Genomic DNA, 23,546 nt, shown 5'->3' with positions numbered 1-23,546 from the left:
AGGAAGAGAAGAATGAGAGCAGTAGTCCTGTGCAGGAGGAGGAGAGTGTGTGCAGTAATCCTGTGCAGGAGGAGGAGAGTGTGTGCAGTAGTCCTGTGCAGGAAGAGAAGAATGAGAGCAGTAGTCCTGTGTAGACTGCAGAGACCCGTGTGTCGTAACCAGTGCCTTCCCCCCGTCCCACCATTCCGTAATAAAAGACACCGACAATCCTGGATGGGTTGAACAGGTCGGTCACAGTTTTATTATTTGCAAAGTAGAGAAAGGCAATTACACATCGCGACGCACTCATTGCTGAAGGCCCCAGCCGATGACCGCTGGGCCAGCAAGCCGATGAGAGGTCACGAACCTTTGCCCCCCTCTACTTACCGCTGTGACGTATATAAAGAAAAAAATCGTTTTGTTTTTTTTTGTTTTTTGTTTGTTTTTTTTTTTTTGTTTTTTTAATTTAAAATTCAAAACATTTTAACAGTAATTGCACAGTACATTTACCAGTTTATAAGGGAGGGAGGGTGGGACAACAGCTTCCAAGGGTCAGCCGGGGAGAAAGAGGGAGAACCTGGCCCCGTCACTAGAATTTAACCCCTGAGGGTGTGGCCTGACTCACCTCTTCTCCCCGGTTGGTCCGCCGGGCGTCCCAATCATGACCTCACCTGGGGAGGTAGTGGGAGGGGGGGAATTTGGCACTGCACAGATTTCCCCTCTAGCTGTCCCTTAGGGGCTCTGCAGTCAGAGGCACGTTCCTTATACAGTGCCGTGCCTACCAGACTGCAGAGACCCGTGTGTCGTAACCAGTGCCTTCCCCCCGTCCCACCATTCCGTAATAAAAGACACCGACAATCCTGGATGGGTTGAACAGGTCGGTCACAGTTTTATTATTTGCAAAGTAGAGAAAGGCAATTACACATCGCGACGCACTCATTGCTGAAGGCCCCAGCCGATGACCGCTGGGCCAGCAAGCCGATGAGAGGTCACGAACCTTTGCCCCCCTCTACTTACCGCCACGGAGGATCATGTGTATGACCTACACAAGACTCCGACCCCCACACAACATCCTTAGAGCCTGTTCAACACCATCCCGCAAACCCTCCAAACTTATGTTGAGCCCGATGTCCGTGAGGTGGATGCCATCCAGTCTTAGCAAAGCAAAATTGTTCCCTTCTCACTCTTGGTGTCGAACCACAATGTCGTACTTTTCTCACACAAACTTCGACATCTTTGTGTTAATCCTTTTTCTTGCGTTTTCAATGGCTTTTACGTCCTTAGCTTCGTGCCAGACCGCTCGAGGTATTATCTCGGACCACACCACCGCCATATCTGGTAATAAACAGACAAAGCGATCGATGTCTGTTGACATTACTGTGTACAGCTCGGCCCCTTTCCGCTTCCCAAAGTCATTGCCTCCGGCATGTAGGACCAGAACCACCGGCCCCTTGGCCCTCTTAGTCATGTCGACCATCTCCGGGAAGATCTGCCGCCACCGGAGCCCTCTGATGCCTCTCTAGTTGACTTCCAGATTCGGGAAGCCAAACTTGATTCCGCCCGGCCTCAGTTTGGCTCTTTTGCGCGCCCGGTAGACAAAAGAATGCCCCACTACCCGGACTGTGGACCTACAGCTGCCTGTAAGAGACAAAAAGTGTTAAAGCAGGTCTGGTCTTATGTATCTTGCGAAGCATGCGGATTTCCAGCGGCCCATTCTCTGCACCTCAACTTCCGATACCCCCGCTCTAACTGTTTCGGTAGCCGCCCCTATTCGGAAGGAATGTGTCCCATATTTTTTTTTTTTTTTTTGGAGCCACGCCGACCGCCTCTAGGCACTGTGTAAAAATCGCTTGAAATTGATATTTTGTAAGAGGGGACCCGTCGTTGTTTGAAAGAAAAATTCTACCCGGATGTATGACCATCGTATAGTGTTTAACTACTTTTTAGCGGGCATATAGGGGCCGTCTGACGCCTTGACCAATCCATGTCCCCCTCCCGGTGGGGTCGCGTTTGGATCTACATACTCCAATGTGCAGAGCTTCGCTGCATATGACGAGGTCTTCGTTGATTAAACCGCCTACTGATGCTGTTTTTTTTTTTTTGACTGCGGCACTAATTCACTGATGCGAAGCGCCCCGAAGAAGGCGATTGCGAACGCTGCAGATATCAGCGTTGCCTCGTATTGTGACTTGCACACTGATGAAGATATTGCAACTACGTCGTGCAGTAGCTTTAAGGTAACTGGGCGACGGCATTCCTGACTAGGTTGGAGCCCTTTCCGGCCTTTAACGGCTTGTTTGATGAGAAAATATTTGGTTATGTCCATCCACCCCAGCAGCTGAGAGAAGAAGGCTCTTCCCGATAAATGACGGTACGCTAATGTCCCTGACGCACCTCTACGCCTGAGCCGTTCTAAGAGTTCTACAAAGACGTCGCATCTCGCCCGTTCGCACCTGTCGACTGGCGTTCCTTGAGTTAGTGAGCACCACTCCTCCCACGCCTTACCGTAAACCTGCCAAGTAGCCGGTGTCACTGAAGCACGGATCACGGGCATCAGTGATTGGCCACCATGTCCAAGAGGGAAGGAGGAAATTGTAGGCCCGATGTTTGCGCCTTGGGGAGGAAGAGTTTGAATGCCTGCCAATCGGAAGATAACAAAGAGTTAACAATTTTATCATCTACAGATGCTGTAACGGCACCAGATGTTGTGTTTGAGGCATAATAGTGCTAGGTGGCGCAACAGCGCGAGTGCTGGCTGAGAAGAAGAGGGCATGCTGTTTAGGGCTATTGCTGTTCTCAGCTGTTTGGTTAGAAATCGGATGTTCGTATTTTCCAATTGAGCCCCCATAGCTCGATGCCAAGATCTCTACCAGTGCTGGGTCACGGCCCCATGCGGCCGTGGTCCATAGTTCAGGCCATTGGCCTTTTCACCACTGGTCCTTGTAGATTACCACAAAACCATCTGCAATATTTCCACCGACCCTTAGGCCTAAATCTTTGTTTGGCGTCCCCCGCGCCATAACGCATGTATGATGTCAAGCCCGTAAATAATCTCATTTACTGTCCTCTGAGCATATTCCCGGGGACCTGTATTCATTGCCCGCATTATGAAACCATATTTCACCCATTCGTAAAGTCCACCTCAGGGACGCTTGTTCCACCGTCCGCCGGACCATTGAGTTCGCCAAAATGAAAACACTCACCGCTATCTGCTTCTGGCAGAGTGACTCCCATTGATGGAGGAACTCCTGCTCCAGTGTAGTTTATTCTCATTTGCCGTAAAAGCCCGTTCGGCATTGCTTTATCATTGATTCGTCATAGCTGTATTAACCGCCTTTTTTGGCATCGATTCAAGTAACCACCTTTTTCGGCATTAATTCCTTAGTGATCATACCATGCACACCGATTGCGTGTCACAGGAGGAGTGACATCCGCCAACGGAGGAACTCCGACTCCTGTGTAGCTCTTTTGTAAACCCTTCGGTTGAAGGATGAAAACCGGCTCCCGTTGGTTGGACTGGCTGGTAGCCCTGGGTGAAGATTCACTCAGGCTGTCAGTCAGCGATGGAGCACACAATGATTTTAACGGGCCCGCCATCGAGCCTAGTTCTATTATTTTTTGAAAATCTTGGGAATTCGCGTGCTGATTTTAACTTGGGGACTGTGCTCGAAGGGGATATAGAAGCCGTATTTAAAGCAGAAATGTGGTTGCTGCGCCGCTTCTTATTGGGATAACGGTTTAGCCATGGGCCATTGCGGTTAAGTTCACCGGGGTTAAACGTTGAAGGCGCTCTGTTTTGCTTGGCGGGTACACCTGAATGCAGGGTGTCCACCTCCGCAGGAGGAGCATTCGTGTCTATATTTACAGGACCCTTGGAAGCGGCAGTATCCGTCGTTAAAAAGTACGCCGGCCCCATGTCCGCGTCCGACCCCTGTATTCTGGCCTGCTGTTGCTGAGTGATAAGTGGTCTCTGATGAAAAGAGGGGCTGTTTTTTGGGACAGCATGAATCGTAACCATACGTCCGTCGCTTTCACTCCCCAGCCCAAGTCTGGTTGCAAGGCCAGCCGCCTGCGGAACTCCTCGTCGTACCGTTTCCATGCAGACCCGCCGTGACACTTATAGGAATTATAGATTAGGGCCTGATAGCTAAATAGTTCGGAACAGCGTTCTGGGTGCTTTTGGCCCATGATACAGCCGAGAAACGCGAAAGCCTGAAGCCAGTTATTCATCGTTTGCGCTATTTTTGGTTTGCTCTTATCTTGTAAACGCGCGGTATGAATTATATATTAGTTCTTGGTAAATAAATAATTCGGAACGACGTTCTGGGGATTTTAAATTATTTGCAGTAGTTTGTCAAGGGTCTGGGTTTAAAAGGGATATAAAAGCCGTTTTTAGAACCGAAATATAGCAGTTCCGCCGCTTTAACCGCTTGCCTATTCTCCTTTCCTTGTCGACGAACTGTTGGTCGGCCGATAACAGTGACCATATATCTACGCTAGCATTATCCCAAGTTTTTTGCTTTGTCTCTAACTCAACGTGCGCTCCTAGCGGGCTAACTCCACAGAAAAATGCATCCTTGTGCAGACTAGCTGCTTGGGTGGTGCTAGTGTCAGTTGGCACGCCTGGGCGTGTCAACTGCTGAACTAGGGTCTTGATAGCGGCTGCCAGCTCGCTTTCTCCCGCATTTTGTGTTGTAGAGTGCTCACCGATATCAAAGAACTCACCGCTGTCAGATGCGGGCCGAGTGTCTCCGGACGGAGGTACTCTGGCTCCTGCCGTGGCGCTGTCCTGGTGCTGGCCGCCCGCCCAGGAGGATGAAGATGGCGTGCCAGCGGCCAGCGCCGTGGCACGGGGATGTCTTCTGCTGCATTGTGTCTGGTGCCGAGCGTCCCCTGGAGAGGGAGGTGCTCCGGCTTCTACTGTTTTGATGGTTCGGTGCTGGCTGGTGGACCGGGGAGGTACGTATGGCGTGTCTCCCCGTGCGTCAGCCCAGGATGGAGCACGTGACGGATGACGTCTGTCGTGTGCTCGAGGATGGGGATGTATTCTGCTGCATTGTGTCTGGTGCCGAGCGTCCCCTGGAGAGGGAGGTGCTCCGGCTTCTATTGTTTTGATGGTTCGATGCTGGCTGGTGGACCGGGGAGGTACGTATGACATGTCTCCCCGTGCGTCAGCCCAGGATGGAGCACGTGACGGATGACCTCTGTCGTGTGCTCGAGGATGAGAGGCTATTGGGGCTCCGATCTCCGCCTGGTCCGTAACGGGGGGTGTCAGTGTCTGTTCCCACCGGGTACCCGCTCTGGGTGTCCGGTGAGACCGCCGTCTTTCGGCATGCGACCGGTACCGCCCGTTGTAACTCCCCGATGTCTCTGAGCCGGTTGTGGATGGCGAGCGCCATCTGGAGGAGCGGGATCTATGGTGGCTCCTGTATAAGTGGTGTCGGCGACTGGAGTGGGAATGCCAACAGCTAGAGGGACAGCGGGGACGATGGCGGGAATCTACTGATGAGGGTGAGGACGATCGGCGGCATCTATGCCTGTGATTGCCGTGTCTAGGGGTTGTGTTGGGGACATTTAATTCGGGATTGGGGGGGGACGTAAATTTGGTTATGGGGCGTGAGTAGCGGTGCAGGGCATAGAGCCGGGGAAGGCACAGCGACTGTTAGGCTTGCACTGCGGGGTGAGCTTAAAAGGGGCAGGGGCTGATAGGAAACTGTCTGCGATTTGCGTTTGTGACCATGGGGTTGTTGGAGGAGCACAATTTATTGTAGCTGTGTTTGTGCTTGGTGTGACTGTGTGCGTGCTTGGTGCGTACACTTTTGGCCGCAGAGCGTGCTGGCCGGTACGTTTAGACCGGTGAACCACGCTCTGCGGCCGTATCTGTGGCTCTGGCCCCTGACCGCCCGCCCCCCGCACAGGCAACGCTGATGTGCCTGCTGGGGGGACATGGCAGGCCAGGAGTGGGCTGGCCAGGGGTCCCCCGTGGTGCAGCCCGGGTGTAGCAGGGGTCGGTGCGGCGCTGCGTGGCGGGAACTGGCTCGGGGGGTTAGGGGGCGCTGCATATGAGGCGCCCCCCCGAACGATTTGGCGGGCTGGGGGCCCTCAGGCTATCGCTGTGCTAACAGCGCGCGCAGGGGCGTATGTGTGCGGGGCATGATGGTCCCCGGCCGGCATCAGGGAGGGGAGACTCCCCGCCGCTGCAGGGGACCGGCGCTGCGCCCGAGCTGATTGCCCGCGCTGTACCCCGGTCCTCCAGAGCGGCTGGTGCACAGCCGAGGACACCGGGGCGGCCACCTGCCTGCCCCAGAAAAGCTGTGGGGCTGCAGGGAGGAAGTGGGCGTGTCCCACGCGGCCCACACTGCACCCTGGGAGGAAGGGCGGGCCTGGAATGTGTGAGAGGGGGAGGCATCCACTAAGCGCGCCGGGCCCCGGGCTTCAGAGCGGTGACCGGAAGTGACCGGGGCCCGGGCGCACTCGTAGTATGGTGCGGGCGCCCGGGACCGGCGGGGAGCGGAACCCGGGGCAAGCGCCGTGAAGCCCGCCGCGCCACCCGGAGCCGTGTGAGGGGCAGAAACACGGCGGCCCTGCAGCGCCGGCTCCGCTCCGACACGCAAGCGCACGGGAGGACGGGAGGAACGCCCCAAGCGTCCACCCGGCGGCGCCGCTGCGCCGTGGCCAGCAGGAGTGCCGGGGGCTGGGAGCGGGAGCCCCGGGGTCTGCGGTGGACGGGACCGACAACATGGGCAAGCGAGCGGGGGCCAGCAGCGCAGGGGCGACAGGCGAGGACGAGGCCCCAGGAGGGGGTGGGTGTGCAAGGGACGGGGCCCCGGGGGACGATGGAGAGGCTGGGGGGTGAGGAGAGGGCACAGGAAGGTGAGCACCCAGGCCAGAATTAAGGGATCGCGACCATTGCTCACCTTCCTGTGCAGCTCCCTGCTGTAGGGCCTCGATCGCAGGGGCAGCCACCGCGGTCAGGATGTCCGGGACAACAGCTTCCAAGGGTCAGCCGGGGAGAAAGAGGGAGAACCTGGCCCCATCACTAGAATTTAACCCCTGAGGGTGTGGCCTGACTCACCTCTTCTCCCCGGTTGGTCCGCCGGGCGTCCCAATCATGACCTCACCTGGGGAGGTAGTGGGAGGGGGGGAATTTGGCACTGCACAGATTTCCCCTCTAGCTGTCCCTTAGGGGCTCTGCAGTCAGAGGCACGTTCCTTATACAGTGCCGTGCCTACCAGGAAGAGAAGAATGAGAGCAGTAGTCCTGTGCAGGAAGAGAAGAATGAGAGCAGTAATACTGTGCAGGAGGAGGAGAGTGTGTGCAGTAGTCCTGTGCAGGAAGAGAAGAATGAGAGCAGTAATCCTGTGCAGGAGGAGGAGAGTGAGAGCAGTAGTCCTGTGCAGGAAGAGAAGAATGAGAGCAGTAATACTGTGCAGGAGGAGGAGAGTGAGAGCAGTAATACTGGGCAGGAGGAGGAGAGTGTGTGCAGTAATCCTGTGCAGGAGGAGGAGAGTGAGAGCAGTAGTCCTGTGCAGGAAGAGAAGAATGAGAGCAGTAATACTGTGCAGGAGGAGGAGAGTGAGAGCAGTAGTCCTGTGCAGGAAGAGAAGAATGAGAGCAGTAGTCCTGTGCAGGAAGAGAAGAATGAGAGCAGTAGTCCTGTGCAGGAAGAGAAGAATGAGAGCAGTAGTCCTGTGCAGGAAGAGAAGAATGAGAGCAGTAGTCCTGTGCAGGAGGAGGAGAGTGAGAGCAGTAGTCCTGTGCAGGAAGAGAATAATGAGAGCAGTAGTCCTGTGCAGGAAGAGAAGAATGAGAGCAGTAGTCCTGTGCAGGAGGAGGAGCATGAGAGCAGTAGTCCTGTGCAGGAGGAGGAGAGTGAGAGCAGTAGTCCTGTGCAGGAAGAGAAGAATGAGAGCAGTAGTCCTGTGCAGGAGGAGGAGAGTGAGAGCAGTAGTCCTGTGCAGGAAGAGAAGAATGAGAGCAGTTATCCTGTGCAGGAGGAGGAGAGTGAGAGCAGTAGTTCTGTGCAGGAAGAGAAGAATGAGAGCAGTAGTCCTGTGCAGGAAGAGAAGAATGAGAGCAGTAGTCCTGTGCAGGAAGAGAAGAATGAGAGCAGTAGTCCTGTGCAGGAAGAGAAGAATGAGAGCAGTAGTCCTGTGCAGGAGGAGGAGAGTGAGAGCAGTAGTCCTGTGCAGGAAGAGAAGAATGAGAGCAGTAGTCCTGTGCAGGAGGAGGAGAGTGTGAGCAGTAATCCTGTGCAGGAAGAGAAGAATGAGAGCAGTAGTCCTGTGCAGGAGGAGGAGAGTGAGAGCAGTAGTTATGTGCAGAAAGAGAAGAATGAGAGCAGTAGTCCTGTGCAGGAAGAGAAGAATGAGAGCAGTAGTCCTGTGCAGGAGGAGGAGCGTGAGAGCAGTAGTCCTGTGCAGGAGGAGGAGAGTGAGAGCAGTAGTCCTGTGCAGGAAGAGAAGAATGAGAGCAGTAGTCCTGTGCAGGAGGAGGAGAGTGTGAGCAGTAATCCTGTGCAGGAAGAGAAGAATGAGAGCAGTAGTCCTGTGCAGGAGGAGGAGAGTGAGAGCAGTAATACTGTGCATGAAGAGAAGAGTGAGAGCAGTAGTCCTGTGCAGGAAGAGAAGAATGAGAGCAGTAATACTGTGCATGAAGAGAAGAATGAGAGCAGTAGTCCTGTGCAGGAAGATAAGAATGAGAGCAGTAGTCCTGTGCAGGAAGAGAAGAGTGAGAGCAGTAGTCCTGTGCAGGAAGAGAAGAATGAGAGCAGTAATTTTTTTTTTGGAAGTGCATCTGAACAGCAAGGTGGATTGCTGTTGAGGGGAGATAGAGAGAAAAAAAAAAAAAAATCTATAAATCTTCAGCACAGCGAGTGTGAGCGAGCTGAGTGTGACCTGAGCGTAAGTGTGAACGGCGGTAAGTGTGTGACTTGTGATTCAGTGACTTTGGAATCAGGGAGTTTCCAAGGGAGGAATTGCTTCTGTTTTTTTTTTTTTTTTTTAATACTTTGTATTTATTTTTAATTAACGTTTCTGTGTGGTGCAATCCCCATTAGGAAATGTGCTCCACAATTGTTAATGCCATCCAGTGTACATCTTGCCACATGTATGCAATCCTTGACCAGCCGGTCGAGGGTGCATACTGCTGTGCGAGATGTGAGCACGTTGTGCATTTGGAAACCCAGATTTTGGATCTAAATGTGCAGCTGGCAACACTGAGATCCATAGACAAAATGGAGAGGAGTCTTCTGCTCACAGAGCAGACGCTCAATGGGATAGATGAGGGGGGGATGATAGGATGGAGCTGCAGGACAGTGTGGCAGTTAGCTGGGTGACAGATAGAAGGCGGGGTAGAGGGAAGAGTGCCAGGGAGGCTAGTCCTGATCTGGCACACCCCAATAAGTTTGCTAAGTTGGCAGATAAGGGGGGTGCCAGTACAGGGGTAGCACTGCTGCAGCCAGGCATGTCCTCTGAAAGCCGGAGGAGTGACTGCTCCAGTAAGGAGGGAAATAGGAGAGCAGGGCAGGCCAGACAGGTGCTGGTAGTGGGGGACTCAATTATTAGGGGAACAGATAGGGCAATCTGTCACAAAGACAGGGATCGTCGGACGGTGTGCTGCCTACCTGGCGCTCGAGTCTGACACATCGCTGATCGGGTGGACAGATTACTGGGAGGGGCTGGTGAGGACCCAGCGGTCATGGTGCACATTGGCACAAATGACAAAGTTAGAGGTAGGTGGAAGGTCCTTAAAGATGATTTCAGGGAATTAGGCTGCAAGCTGAAAGCAAGGACCTCCAACGTGGTATTTTCCGAAATACTGCCTGTACCACGTGCCACGCCAGAGAGGCAACGGGAGATTAGGGAGGTTAATAAGTGGCTCAAGAATTGGTGTAGGAAGGAGGGGTTTGGGTTCCTGCAGAACTGGGCCGACTTCTCAGTTGGCTACAGGCTCTACGCTAGGGACGGGCTGCACCTCAATGGGGAAGGTGCAGCTGTGCTGGGGGAGAAAATGGTTAGAAGGTTGGAGGAGTGTTTAAACTAGGGATTGGGGGGAGGGTATTCATTTTATAGGAGGGGAAGATAGTGCAGATAGAGACCTGGGCACAAATAAGGAAGTTGGGGGTGGCGGTGGCATGGGGGGTGGGTTAGAACAGTTAATAATTTAAGAAAGAATAGAGGTACAGAGAGGAACATCAAGTGCATCTATACTAATGCCAGAAGCCTCGCCAACAAAATGGATGAATTAGAACTAATGTTGTTGGAGCATAATTATGACATGCTAGGGATATCTGAGACGTGGCTGGATGAGAGCCATGACTGGGCTGTTAACTTGCAGGGCTATAGCCTGTTCAGAAATGACCGTACAGATAAGCGAGGGGGAGGGGTGTGTCTATATGTAAAATCTTCCTTAAAACCCATCCTGCGTGATAATATAGGTGAATTTAATGAAAATGTGGAGTCCCTGTGGGTGGAGATAAGGGGAGGGGGAAAAAATAATAAATTACTGATAGGGGTTTGTTATAAATCTCCAAAAATAATGGAAGCAATGGAGAATATCCTCGTAAAGCAAATAGATGAAGCTGCGACTCAAGGAGAAGTCATTATTATGGGGGACTTCAATTACCCTGAAATAGATTGGGGAACAGAAACCTGCAGTTCCAGTAAAGGTAATCGGTTTTTGACAACTATGAGAGACAATTACCTTTCACAGCTGGTTCAGGACCCAACAAGGAGGGGGGCACTGCTAGACCTAATATTAACCAACAGGCCAGACCGCATATCAAATATAAGGGTTGGGGGTCACTTGGGGAATAGTGATCATAAAATAATAAGTTTTCATGTAACCTTTAATAAGATGGGTAGTAGGGGGGTGACAAGGACACTAAACTTCAGGAGGGCAAATTTCCAACGGATGAGAGAGGATCTTGGTGCAATTAACTGGGACGATATCCTGAGACACAAAAATACACAAAGAAAATGGGAGACGTTTATTAGCATCCTGGATAGGACCTGTGCACAGTATATACCGTATGGGAATAAACATACTAGAAATAGGAGGAAACCAATATGGCTAAATAAAGCTGTAAGGGGTGCAATAAGGGACAAAGAGAAAGCATTTAGAGAATTAAAGGAAGTAGGTAGTGAGGAGGCATTAAATAAATACAGAAAATTAAATAAATTCTGTAAAAAGCAAATCAAGGCAGCAAAGATTGAGACAGAGAGACTCATTGCCAGAGAGAGTAAAAATAATCCCAAAATATTCTTTAACTATATAAATAGTAAGAAACTAAAAAATGACAGTGTTGGCCCCCTTAAAAATAGTCTGGGTGAAATGGTGGATGAGGAGGAGGAAAAAGCCAATCTGCTAAATGACTTTTTTTCATCAGTATTTACAAAAGAAAATCCCATGGCAGCCAATATGACTAGTGATAAAAATTCCCCATTAAATGTCACCTGCTTAACCCAGCAGGAAGTACAGCGGCGTCTAAAAATAACTAAAATTGGCAAATCTCCGGGCCCGGATGGGATACACCCCCGAGTACTGCAGGAACTAAGTACAGTCATTGATAGACCATTATTTTTAATCTTTAAAGAGTCCATAATAACAGGGTCTGTACCACAGGACTGGCGTATAGCAAATGTGGTGCCAATATTCAAAAAAGGGGCAAAAACTGAACTCGGTAATTATAGGCCAGTAAGCTTAACCTCTACTGTGGGTAAAATCCTGGAGGGCATTCTAAGGGATGCTATGCTGGAGTATCTGAAGAGGAATAACCTCATGACCCAGTATCAGCACGGGTTTACTAGGGACCGCTCATGTCAGACTAATTTGATCAGCTTCTATGAAGAGGTAAGTTCCGGACTGGACCAAGAGAACCCAGTGGACGTAGTGTATATGGACTTTTCCAAAGCTTTTGATACGGTGCCACACAAAAGGTTGATACATAAAATGAGAGTAATGGGGATAGGGGAAAATATGTGTAAGTGGGTTGAGAGCTGGCTCAGGGATAGGAAACAAAGGGTGGTTATTAATGGAGCACACTCGGACTGGGTCGTGGTTAGCAGTGGGGTACCACAGGGGTCAGTATTGGGCCCTCTTCTTTTTAACATATTTATTAATGACCTTGTAGGGGGCATTCAGAGTAGAATTTCAATATTTGCAGATGACACTAAACTCTGCAGGGTAATCAATACAGGGGAGGACAATTTTATATTACAGGATGATTTATGTAAACTAGAAGCTTGGGCTGATAAATGGCAAATGAGCTTTAATGGGGATAAATGTAAGGTCATGCACTTGGGTAGAAGTAATAAGATGTATAACTATGTGCTTAATTCTAAAACTCTGGGCAAAACCATCAATGAAAAAGACCTGGGTGTATGGGTGGATGACAGACTCATATTCAGTGGCCAGTGTCAGGCAGCTGCTACAAAGGCAAATAAAATAATGGGATGAAGAGGCATAGATGCTCATGAGGAGAACATAATTTTACCTCTATACAAGTCACTAGTTCGACCACACTTAGAATACTGTGCACAGTTCTGGTCTCCGGTGTATAAGAAAGACATAGCTGAACTAGAGCCGGTGCAGAGAAGAGCGACCAAGGTTATTAGAGGACTGGGGGGTCTGCAATACCAAGATAGGTTATTACACTTGGGGCTATTTAGTTTGGAAAAACGAAGACTAAGGGGTGATCTTATTTTAATGTATAAATATATGAGTGGACAGTACAAAGACCTTTCTGATGATCTTTTTAATCATAGACCTGAGACAGGGACAAGGGGGCATCCTCTACGTCTGGAGGAAAGAAGGTTTAAGCATAATAACAGACGCGGATTCTTTACTGTAAGAGCAGTGAGACTATGGAACTCTCTGCCGTATGATGTTATAATGAGTGATTCATTAATTAAATTTAAGAGGGGACTGGATACCTTTCTGGAAAAGTATAATGTTACAGGGTATATACACTAGATTCCTTGATAAGGCGTTGATCCAGGGAACTAGTCTGATTGCCGTATGTGGAGTCGGGAAGGAATTTTTTTCCCCATGGTGGAGTTACTCTTTGCCACATGGGTTTTTTTGCCTTCCTCTGCATCAACATGTTAGGGCATGTTAGGTTAGGCTATGGGTTGAACTAGATGGACTTACAGTCTTCCTTCAACCTCAATAACTATGTAATACTGTGCAGGAGGAGGCGAGTGAGAGCAGTAGTCCTGTGCAGGAAGAGAATGAGAGCAGTAGTCCTGTGCAGGAAGAGAAGAATGAGAGCAGTAATACTGTGCAGGAGGAGGAGAGTGAGAACAGTAGTCCTGTGCAGGAAGAGAAGAATGAGAGCGGTAGTCCTGTGCAGGAAGAGAAGAATGAGAGCAGTAATACTGTGCAGGAGGAGGAGAGTGAGAACAGTAGTCCTGTGCAGGAAGAGAAGAATGAGAGCAGTAGTCCTGTGCAGGAAGAGAAGAATGAGAGCAGTAATACTGTGCAGGAGGAGGAGAGTGAGAGCACTATCAGGGTGGATAAAAATCAATGTTTTTTTAAAAAAATCAAAAAAATCGGATTTTTTTGATTTAAATCGGATTTTTTTGATTTAAATCGGATTTTTTTCAATAAACTGCTTTTTGAGGAAAATATTTTACCATCCAAAGGTTCTTCCATCATGAGATAAAGCGGAGTTGTTTAACTCAGTAGAATAAAGGCTGTATATGTGTAACATTCACAATGCCATGCTCTTCCAGAGGTTTCTGTAGGATGCTGACTATCCAACAAGTTTGGGCATGTCAACTGAATGGAAAAAGAAACTAAACCAAAAGTGAAACCAAGCTAGAAGTGTGGAATTAAAGGGGCAGTATGAACAAAATGTGGAGGCTATTAATAGTTTATACAATTAAGACATGCTGCTTTTAAACACCTACCTATTGCCATATAGTAAAACAAAAAAGATTTTTACTTACTTTGGGGTCCCCCCCTCACCCTGGCGTTAGATCGTTGCCCCTAGTTTCGTCCGTGTAACTATGGGCGCACATGCGCACTGCTCTCACTTCTCATTTTAATCGTGATTTATATTAAAAAAAAACTTTTGATTTAAATCAGTGATTTAAATCATGATTAAAATCATGATTTAAATCGATCCGATTTAAATAGAAAAAAATCTTTTGATTTAAATCGTGATTTAAATCATGATTTAAATCGGCGTGATTTAAATCAATCCACCCTGCTAGTCCTGTGCAGAAAGAGAAGAATGAGAGCAGTAGTCCTGTGCAGGAGAGTGTGAGCTGTAGTCCTGAGCCGGAAGAGAAGAATGAGAGCAGTAATACTGTGCAGGAGGAGGAGAGTGTGTGCTGTAATCCTGTGCAGGAAGAGAAGAATGAGAGCAGTAGTCCTGTGAAGGAGGAGAGTGTGAGCTGTAGTCCTGTGCCGGAAGAGAAGAATGAGAGCAGTAATACTGTGCAGGAGGAGGAGAGTGTGTGCAGTAATCCTGTGCAGGAAGAGAAGAATGAGAGCAGTAATACTGTGCAGGAGGAGGAGAGTGTGTGTGTAGCGCCCCCACTGCCGCAGGGTCGAGGGGTACCCGGTACCGGGCCTCTGAGTCTCTGCTCTGGGGTTGTCACGGTGGCTAGACCCGGTCCGTGACCCTGCTGAGGGGCGTACAGTAATAGATGTGGATGGTGGTGGTGGTGCGGTGCAGTAAATAACGAGGACACCAGTCTCTTTACCTCTTTACTGAAGGCTTCTGGGTCCTCAGTCCGGAATACGGTTAGCCGGGCTGCGCAAGTTCGGCCGGTCCGATGGCACCTCCAGAGTTCCCTTCGCAGGTGGAAATCTGTGCCTTCCTTCTAGCGCTTATGTGTTGTGGTCCTCCCCTGCTGTGCTTACGGGATAGTCCCCACAACTGTTGTGTCTGTTTCTCGTGTTCCCTCACAACTCGATTCTGATGTTCTTCTTAATCTCGTCCCCCAGATCTTATGGGAGGACGCACCCGTATGACGGGAAGGCTCGGAGCTCTTCCGGGACCCTAGAGTCGCCCCTCTCCACAAGTTGCCCCCTATGTCTCCGTAGGTGATGTAGGTGAGACAGCCAGCCTATAGCTCTCTGTCCTGCCGTTGGTTTGAAGTAATGCTTAGAGCCCTGTACTTCCTCGGCGTTCCGGCCACCGGTTATTTACGCCTCAGTAGGATGTTGCCTCGGTCTAACAGCACGACTCCTACTGGTATTTCTCCCTGTTGCGTTGATCTCGTTTCTCACTCAGCACAATAAATCTCGCTTCTTGTCCTTTCTTAGGGCACCGCCGCTATGAAGTGCAGGCGCGGTCCCGTAGCTTTCTCTCCGTTTGCCAGGCCTCTGTCAGGATCCCACCCCTGACAGGGACCCTACCAAATCTTCCCCTACAACACCCTCTGACACAAGGTGTTGCCTGGTTCCAACCCAGTCAGCGTTCTCTCTAACTTCCTGCCTAACCCCCAGTTTTACCAGACTGTGAGGAGTGGCCTAATGAATAGTACCCTTAGCTCCCCCTGGAGGCCAGACTGTGAAATGTATTGGTGTCTGTGTTACCTGGTCAGATGAACTCCTTCAGTGCCATCAGACGTACCATAGCCCCCCTTAGCGGCGGAGCCACAGTACTGCAACGACCAGGACTCTGGGGCGCTGCACTCCCCCCCGGTTAAATCCAGTACTCCTGGACTGGGAAGAAAACAACAATACATGTCAGCAAAAAGACATACAATTTTGAAGATGCAAGTACAAGTCAACTTTTTAACAGAGCTTCCCTTTATGGGAGGTGAGGACACTTGAACGTTACAAACATGGTTAAATACTTTTAAATAACTTTACTATAAATAACTTTCCTTACCCAACCGGGTATTCTACTAAGTGCAAAATTTTGAACACTAATCCAACTTTGCCTTTAAGGACGTACTTGCTAAATCCACTAAAGACCTTCTTATATCACATATAAGGCTAATTAACTTTTATGCATTCTCCTTCTTTAAATCTGCAGGACCGCCTGTCCTAACTGCTCCAGACCTACTGCCTCTCCTTTCTGTTACAGGACCGCACCTTTCCGCCCGAGCCTACTGTCCTTCCACTACTATACACAGTATAGAACATATCATTTTTCTTTCAGTTTGAGATCACTGAGCCATCTCTATATGGCTCCTAGGAGGACTCACTACTAACCCCTACGGGTTCACTTTCTGTCCTCATTCTCTAACACATTATCAAACATTTCTTACAATCAATTAATTGGTTACATTTAACTTTCACATATCAACATCATCAATACTTTCTTTTCAAGACATTATTGCCATTCAACCATCTTAAGGCAACACTGTTCATAAGTGCAGGATGTGAACGTCCCCTTTAAGAGGGGACCAAGTCTCTATGAGGTAGTGCAACTTCTCAAGCCACAAGTCCGTATGCAGCAAGGACTCCAGTGCAGGTTCCAAGAACCGTATCTTCGCAAAGAGTCCGTCTTTTATGTAAAACCAGTAGAGAGCACCTTTAAGAAGGTGCAAACTATATACAAGGAGTTTGTATCATGCATTGTTCATGATTCAGCAGTTCTTTAATAACTTGTGCAAAACGTAGAAAACAAACAAAAATAAGAAACAATAGGGATCCCGGGTCAACAAAGGGATCCCTTTAAGAATAACCCTAAACGGGTTTTAGCAGCAAAGTAGTAGAGAAAAACAATGAACTATTTACAATCATTAAAGCATTTTTGCTTACTCTGATGGTGGCTGTGCAGGGGGTGGTCTTCTTCCAGGCCTCACCCGGCCAACAGGTCGCCTTGATGTAGCAAGGGCCGGTCCTGGCTCCAGCAGCGACAGGACCCCTCTGCGGGATGCCCTCTGTTATGGTCCCAATGGCAGGGGACCTCAGAGATTACCGCAAGTCTGCAAAACATAAATACTCGCTCTTAGGGAAGTGGTAACTAGGCTGACCATATACCTGATCCTAGCGCAAACACTAACAGCAGCCGGGGAACGTGCCTACGTTGATCCTAGACGTCTCGCGCCAGCCGGAGAACTAACTAACCCTATCAGGGAAAATAAGACCTCTCTTGCCTCCAGAGAAAAGACCCCAAAGTAATACAAGCCCCCAACAAATAATAACGGTGAGGTAAGAAGAAAAGACAAACGTAAGAATGAACTAGATTTAGCAAAGAGAGGCCCACTGACTAATAGCAGAATATAGTAAGAAGACTTATATGGTCAGCAAAAAACCCTGCAAAATATCCACGCTGAATATCCAAGAACCCCCAAACCGACTGACGGTGTGGGGGGAGAATATCAGCCCCCTAGAGCTTCCAGCGATATCAGGAATCACATTTTGTACAAGCTGGACAAAAAATAAGAACAATGCAAATGATCAAAAGTACGAAAGCAGGACTTAGCTTATCTTGCAAAGAACCAGGACCTGAAGACAGGAGCAAACAGAAGTGAACTGATTACAACGATGCCAGGCACTGGACTGAGATTCCAGGAAGTTTAAATAGCAACACCCATGGTCTAACGAAGCAGGTGAGTACCAACCTGGTAAAAGACAATCCAAGTGCCAAATCACTAGTGACCACAAGAGGGAGCCAAAAGGTATAGTTCACAACAGTACCCCCCCTTTAAGGAGGGGTCACCGAACCCTCACCAAGACCACCAGGGCGACCAGGATGAGCAGCGTGGAAGGCACGAACCAAATCGGCCGCATGAACATCAGAGGCGGCCACCCAGGAATTATCCTCCTGACCATAGCCCTTCCATTTGACCAAATACTGAAGCCTCCGTCTAGAGAGACGAGAATCCAAGATCTTCTCCACTACGTACTCCAACTCGCCCTCAACCAACACCGGAGCAGGAGGCTCAACAGCAGGAACCACAGGCACAACGTACCGCCGCAACAAAGACCTATGGAACACGTTGTGAATGGCAAACGACACCGGAAGATCCAAACGAAAAGAAACCGGGTTAAGAACTTCCAAAATTTTATAAGGACCAATAAAGCGAGGCTTAAACTTAGGAGAGGAAACCTTCAGAGGGACATACCGAGAAGATAACCAAACCAAATCCCCAACACGAAGTCAGGGGCCCACACCGCGGCGGCGGTTGGCAAAACGCTGAGCCTTCTCCTGTGACAACTTCAAGATGTCCACCACATGATTCCAAATCCGCTGCAACCTATCCACCACGGAATCCACCCCAGGACAGTCAGAAGACTCAACATGACCCGAGGAGAAACGAGGATGAAAACCAGAGTTGCAGAAGAATGGCGAAACCAAAGTAGCGGAACTAGCCCGATTATTAAGGGCAAACTCCGCCAATGGCAAGAAGGTCACCCAATCATCCTGGTCCGCAGAAACAAAACATCTCAAATAAGCCTCCAGTGTCTGATTAGTTCGCTCCGTTTGACCATTAGTCTGAGGATGGAAGGCAGATGAAAACGACAAATCAATGCCCATTTTAGCACAAAAAGATCGCCAGAATCTGGACACAAACTGGGATCCTCTGTCGGACATGATATTCTCCGGAATGCCGTGTAACCGAACCACATTCTGAAAAAACAAAGGAACCAGATCGGAAGAGGAAGGCAACTTAGGCAAGGGTACTAAATGGACCATCTTGGAAAAACGATCACACACCACCCAAATGACAGACATTCCTTGAGACACCGGAAGATCAGAAATGAAATCCATGGAAATGTGTGTCCAAGGCCTCTTCGGGACGGGCAAGGGCAGAAGCAACCCGCTAGCACGAGAACAACAAGGCTCAGCCCGAGCACAAGTCCCACAGGACTGCACAAATGACCGCACATCCCGTGACAAGGAAGGCCACCAAAAGGACCTAGCCACCAATTCTCGGGTACCAAAAATTCCCGGATGCCCTGCCAACACCGAGGAATGAACCTCGGAAATGACTTTGCTGGTCCATTTATCAGGAACAAACAGTCTGTCGGGTGGACAAGAGTCAGGTCTACCAGCCTGAAATCTCTGCAACACACGTCGCAAATCAGGAGATATGGCCGACACGATTACTCCCTCTTTAAGAATACCAGCCGGCTCCGAGACTCCAGGAGAGTCAGGCACAAAGCTCCTAGAAAGAGCATCAGCCTTAACATTCTTCGAACCAGGCAGGTACGAAACCACAAAGTCAAAACGAGAGAAAAACAATGACCAACGAGCCTGTCTAGGATTCAGGCGCTTAGCAGACTCGAGATACATCAGATTTTTGTGATCAGTCAAGACCACCACACGATGCTTAGCACCCTCGAGCCAATGACGCCACTCCTCAAATGCCCACTTCATGGCCAACAACTCCCGATTACCAACATCATAGTTCCGCTCAGCAGGCGAAAACTTCCTAGAGAAAAAAGCACATGGTCTCATCACAGAGCAACCAGAGCCTCTCTGCGACAAAACAGCCCCAGCACCAATCTCAGAAGCATCCACTTCAATCTGAAAGGGAAGTGAGACATCAGGCTGGCACAAAACAGGCGCCGAAGTAAACCGGCGCTTCAGCTCCTGGAAGGCCTCCACGGCTGCAGGAGCCCAATTAGCCACATCAGAACCTTTCTTGGTCATATCCGTCAAAGGTTTAACAACGCTAGAAAAATTAGCGATAAAGCGACGGTAGAAATTAGCAATCCCCAAGAACTTCTGAAGACTCTTAACAGAAGTGGGCTGAGTCCAATCATGAATAGCTCGGACCTTGACTGGGTCCATCTCCACAGCAGAAGGGGAGAAAATAAAACCCAAAAAGGAAACCTTCTGCACTCCAAAGAGACACTTTGAGCCCTTCACAAACAAAGCATTATCACGCAAAACCTGAAACACCATCCTGACCTGCTTTACATGAGAATCCCAATCATCCGAGAAAACTAGAATATCATCCAGATACACAATCAAAAATTTATCCAGATACTTCCGGAAGATATCATGCATAAAGGACTGAAACACTGAAGGGGCATTAGAGAGCCCAAAGGGCATCACCAAATATTCAAAATGACCTTCGGGCGTATTGAATGCAGTTTTCCATTCATCTCCCTGCCTAATGCGCACAAGGTTGTACGCCCCACGAAGATCTATCTTGGTGAACCACTTGGCACCCTTAATCCGAGCAAACAAGTCTGACAATAGTGGCAAAGGATACTGAAACTTAACAGTGATTTTATTCAGAAGCCGATAGTCTATACAAGGTCTCAAAGACCCGTCTTTCTTGGCCACAAAAAAGAATCCCGCACCAAGAGGGGAAGAGGATGGACGAATATGCCCCTTCTCCAAAGATTCCTTGACATAAGAACGCATCGCGGCATGCTCGGGTACAGACAAATTAAATAATCGTCCCTTAGGAAATTTACTGCCAGGAATCAAATCTATAGCGCAGTCACAGTCCCTATGAGGAGGAAGAGCACTGGACCTGGACTCACTGAATACATCCTGATAGTCACACAAATACTCAGGAACTTCTGAAGGAATAGAAGTAGCAATAGACACCGGCGGAGAATCGCAATGAATTCCCTGACAACCCCAACTTGACACAGACATAGCCTTCCAATCCAAAACAGGATTATGGGTCTGTAACCATGGCAGACCTAAAACGACCAAATCATTCATTTTATGCAGAACAAGAAAACGAATCACCTCCCGATGTTCAGGAGTCATGCACATGGTCACTTGTGTCCAATACTGCGGTTTATTTTCCGCCAGTGGCGTAGCATCAATTCCTCTGTGAGGAATCGGAACTTTTAAAGGCTCCAGGACAAAACCGCAGCGTTTGGCAAACGACAAGTCCATAAGACTCAGGGCAGCACCTGAATCCACAAATGCCATAACAGGGTAGGAAGACAATGAACAAATTAAAGTCACAGACAAAATAAATTTAGGCTGCAAATTACCAATGGTGACAGGACTGACAACCTTGGTTAGGCGTTTAGAGCATGCTGATATAACATGTGTAGAATCACCACAGTAAAAACACAGCCCATTCTGACGTCTATGATTTTGTCGTTCGGTTCTAGTCAGGATTCTATCACATTGCATTGAGACAGGTGTCTGTTCAGACAACACCGCCAGAGGTTTAGCGGATTTCCGCTCCCGCAAACGCCGATCAATCTGAATAGCCAGCGCCATAGAATCATTCAGACTTGTAGGAATTGTAAAACCCACCATCACATTCTTAATGGCTTCAGAAAGGCCATTTCTGAAATTTGCGGCCAGAGCACATTCATTCCATCGAGTAAGCACGGACCACTTCCGAAATTTTTGGCAGTACACCTCAGCTTCATCCTGGCCCTGAGAGATGGCCAGTAGAGCTTTTTCTGCCTGAATTTCAAGATTAGGCTCCTCATAAAGCAATCCGAGCGCCAGAAAAAACGCATCAACATCCGCCAATGCCGGATCTCCTGGCGCTAACGAGAAAGCCCAATCCTGAGGGTCGCCACGCAAGAAGGAGATAACAATTTTTACTTGCTGAGCTGAATCTCCAGACGAACGAGGTTTCAAAGATAGAAACAATTTACAATTATTCCTAAAATTCCTAAATTTAAATCGATCTCCAGAGAACAGCTCAGGAATAGGTATCTTAGGCTCTGACATAGGACTGCTAACAACAAAATCCTGAATGCCCTGCACACGTGCAGCAAGCTGATCCACACTAGTAATCAAGGTCTGAACATTCATGTCTGCAGCAAAGTTTCAAGCCACTCAGAGATAAAGGGGAAAAAAAAAAAAAACTCAGAACTTCTTTTCTTTTAATCCCACTTCAGCAATGCATTAACTATTTATTGGCCTGGCATACTGTTATGGTCCCAATGGCAGGGGACCTCAGAGATTACCGCAAGTCTGCAAAACATAAATACTCGCTCTTAGGGAAGTGGTAACTAGGCTGACCATATACCTGATCCTAGCGCAAACACTAACAGCAGCCGGGGAACGTGCCTACGTTGATCCTAGACGTCTCGCGCCAGCCGGAGAACTAACTAACCCTATCAGGGAAAATAAGACCTCTCTTGCCTCCAGAGAAAAGACCCCAAAGTAATACAAGCCCCCAACAAATAATAACGGTGAGGTAAGAAGAAAAGACAAACGTAAGAATGAACTAGATTTAGCAAAGAGAGGCCCACTGACTAATAGCAGAATATAGTAAGAAGACTTATATGGTCAGCAAAAAACCCTGCAAAATATCCACGCTGAATATCCAAGAACCCCCAAACCGACTGACGGTGTGGGGGGAGAATATCAGCCCCCTAGAGCTTCCAGCGATATCAGGAATCACATTTTGTACAAGCTGGACAAAAAATAAGAACAATGCAAATGATCAAAAGTAAGAAAGCAGGACAGCTTATCTTGCAAAGAACCAGGACCTAAAGACAGGAGCAAACAGAAGTGAACTGATTACAACGATGCCAGGCACTGGACTGAGATTCCAGGAAGCTTAAATAGCAACACCCATGGTCTAACGAAGCAGGTGAGTACCAACCTGGTAAAAGACAATCCAAGTGCCAAATCACTAGTGACCACAAGAGGGAGCCAAAAGGTATAGTTCACAACAGCCCTCCTTGCTGGTGGGCGAGCGCGACCCAGAGGCACGCGGTGGACCCGGACCTCCTGAGGTTCCGCGGGGATGGGCTCCGACACCTTCCCTGCAGAAGGCTCGTCCTCCGGCGTTCCGGCAGCAGCTTGGAGGGCGACGCACCGCTGGACGCCTCGAGCTATCCAGCCAGTTTCGCCAGCTTCCCTCCTCCACCGGGTGTAGGTCACTGCATCGCCAGGCTCCAGATCGGAATCGTACCTTCCCCCGCAGGGCTCCATTTCTTCCCGATCCACACGGACCTGCAGTGGCTCCCCGATTTCCTGGATAACTCCCCTTCCTTTCCGGGAGTTAAAGGATATTACTACACCCCAGTGTGACGGTGGAACCTCCTCAACGCTCCTCAGATTGACTTGGGCTGCCGGTTGGGGTCTGTTCCGCCACGCTGTCATCAGGCGCTGCAGGTGCTCCGCCTCCGGCAGGATCCTCAGGCCCTGTGCCTGCAGCTCACACTCCGCCGAGGCCGTGATAAAAGAAGCGGGGGACACCGGAGACAGGCGGACCTCCGTAGGTTGGCCCAGCCGAGCGATCACACGGGCATCGGCTTCCAGGCAGTAGGCTACCTGCCGGGCCTCGGCTGCAGCTACACACTCCTCGGACATCGGCCATGGGGGTCGGCCTATCGGTAGCTCCGCAAGGGTCAATTCCCACAGCGATGGCGTGTCCGGGACTGTGTCGGGTTGTGCAGCCTCTCGCTGATTCGGGTCGTTCCCACGCGGTGCTCCCGGCATCGCCATTTTCGCTTCCTCTCTGGTGTCCTCTTCCCGCGGTCTCTTTCGTGGGCGGCCCCGTCTCCATGGTCTCCATCCTCCAAAGAGAATGAGGAGGCGGACCTCGGCTGCTGACGGACACGTCCTCAGGACACAGAAATATTTAGACTGGGCGGCCATTGTCTTTTGCGCTCTCCAGCTCGTCTACGCCCACTCCACGCCCTTCTTCTTCTCCTGCGCTCTTCTCAGCGCTGTAATGGCGGATTTTGGCGGCAAGTGG

The 23,546-nt window shown here is 49.5% G+C and overlaps 1 long non-coding RNA gene across 1 annotated transcript; it reads right to left on the bottom strand.

The window, feature by feature from the left end:
• Window positions 1-214: 214 nt before the first annotated feature.
• LOC143767535 (uncharacterized) lies at window positions 215-5,800 on the bottom strand. Its single transcript, XR_013213722.1, has 2 exons — window positions 4,705-5,800; window positions 215-1,617 (listed from the first exon to the last, which is right to left on the bottom strand). It is a non-coding gene; the product is annotated as an uncharacterized LOC143767535 (long non-coding RNA).
• Window positions 5,801-23,546: the final 17,746 nt, after the last annotated feature.

Source organism: Ranitomeya variabilis, chromosome 1, assembly GCF_051348905.1.
Source record: "Ranitomeya variabilis isolate aRanVar5 chromosome 1, aRanVar5.hap1, whole genome shotgun sequence".
NCBI classification, from domain to species: Eukaryota; Metazoa; Chordata; class Amphibia; order Anura; family Dendrobatidae; genus Ranitomeya; species Ranitomeya variabilis.
Note: the sequence above shows the minus strand (reverse complement) of the source record. Positions and strands in the feature narration are given on the sequence as shown.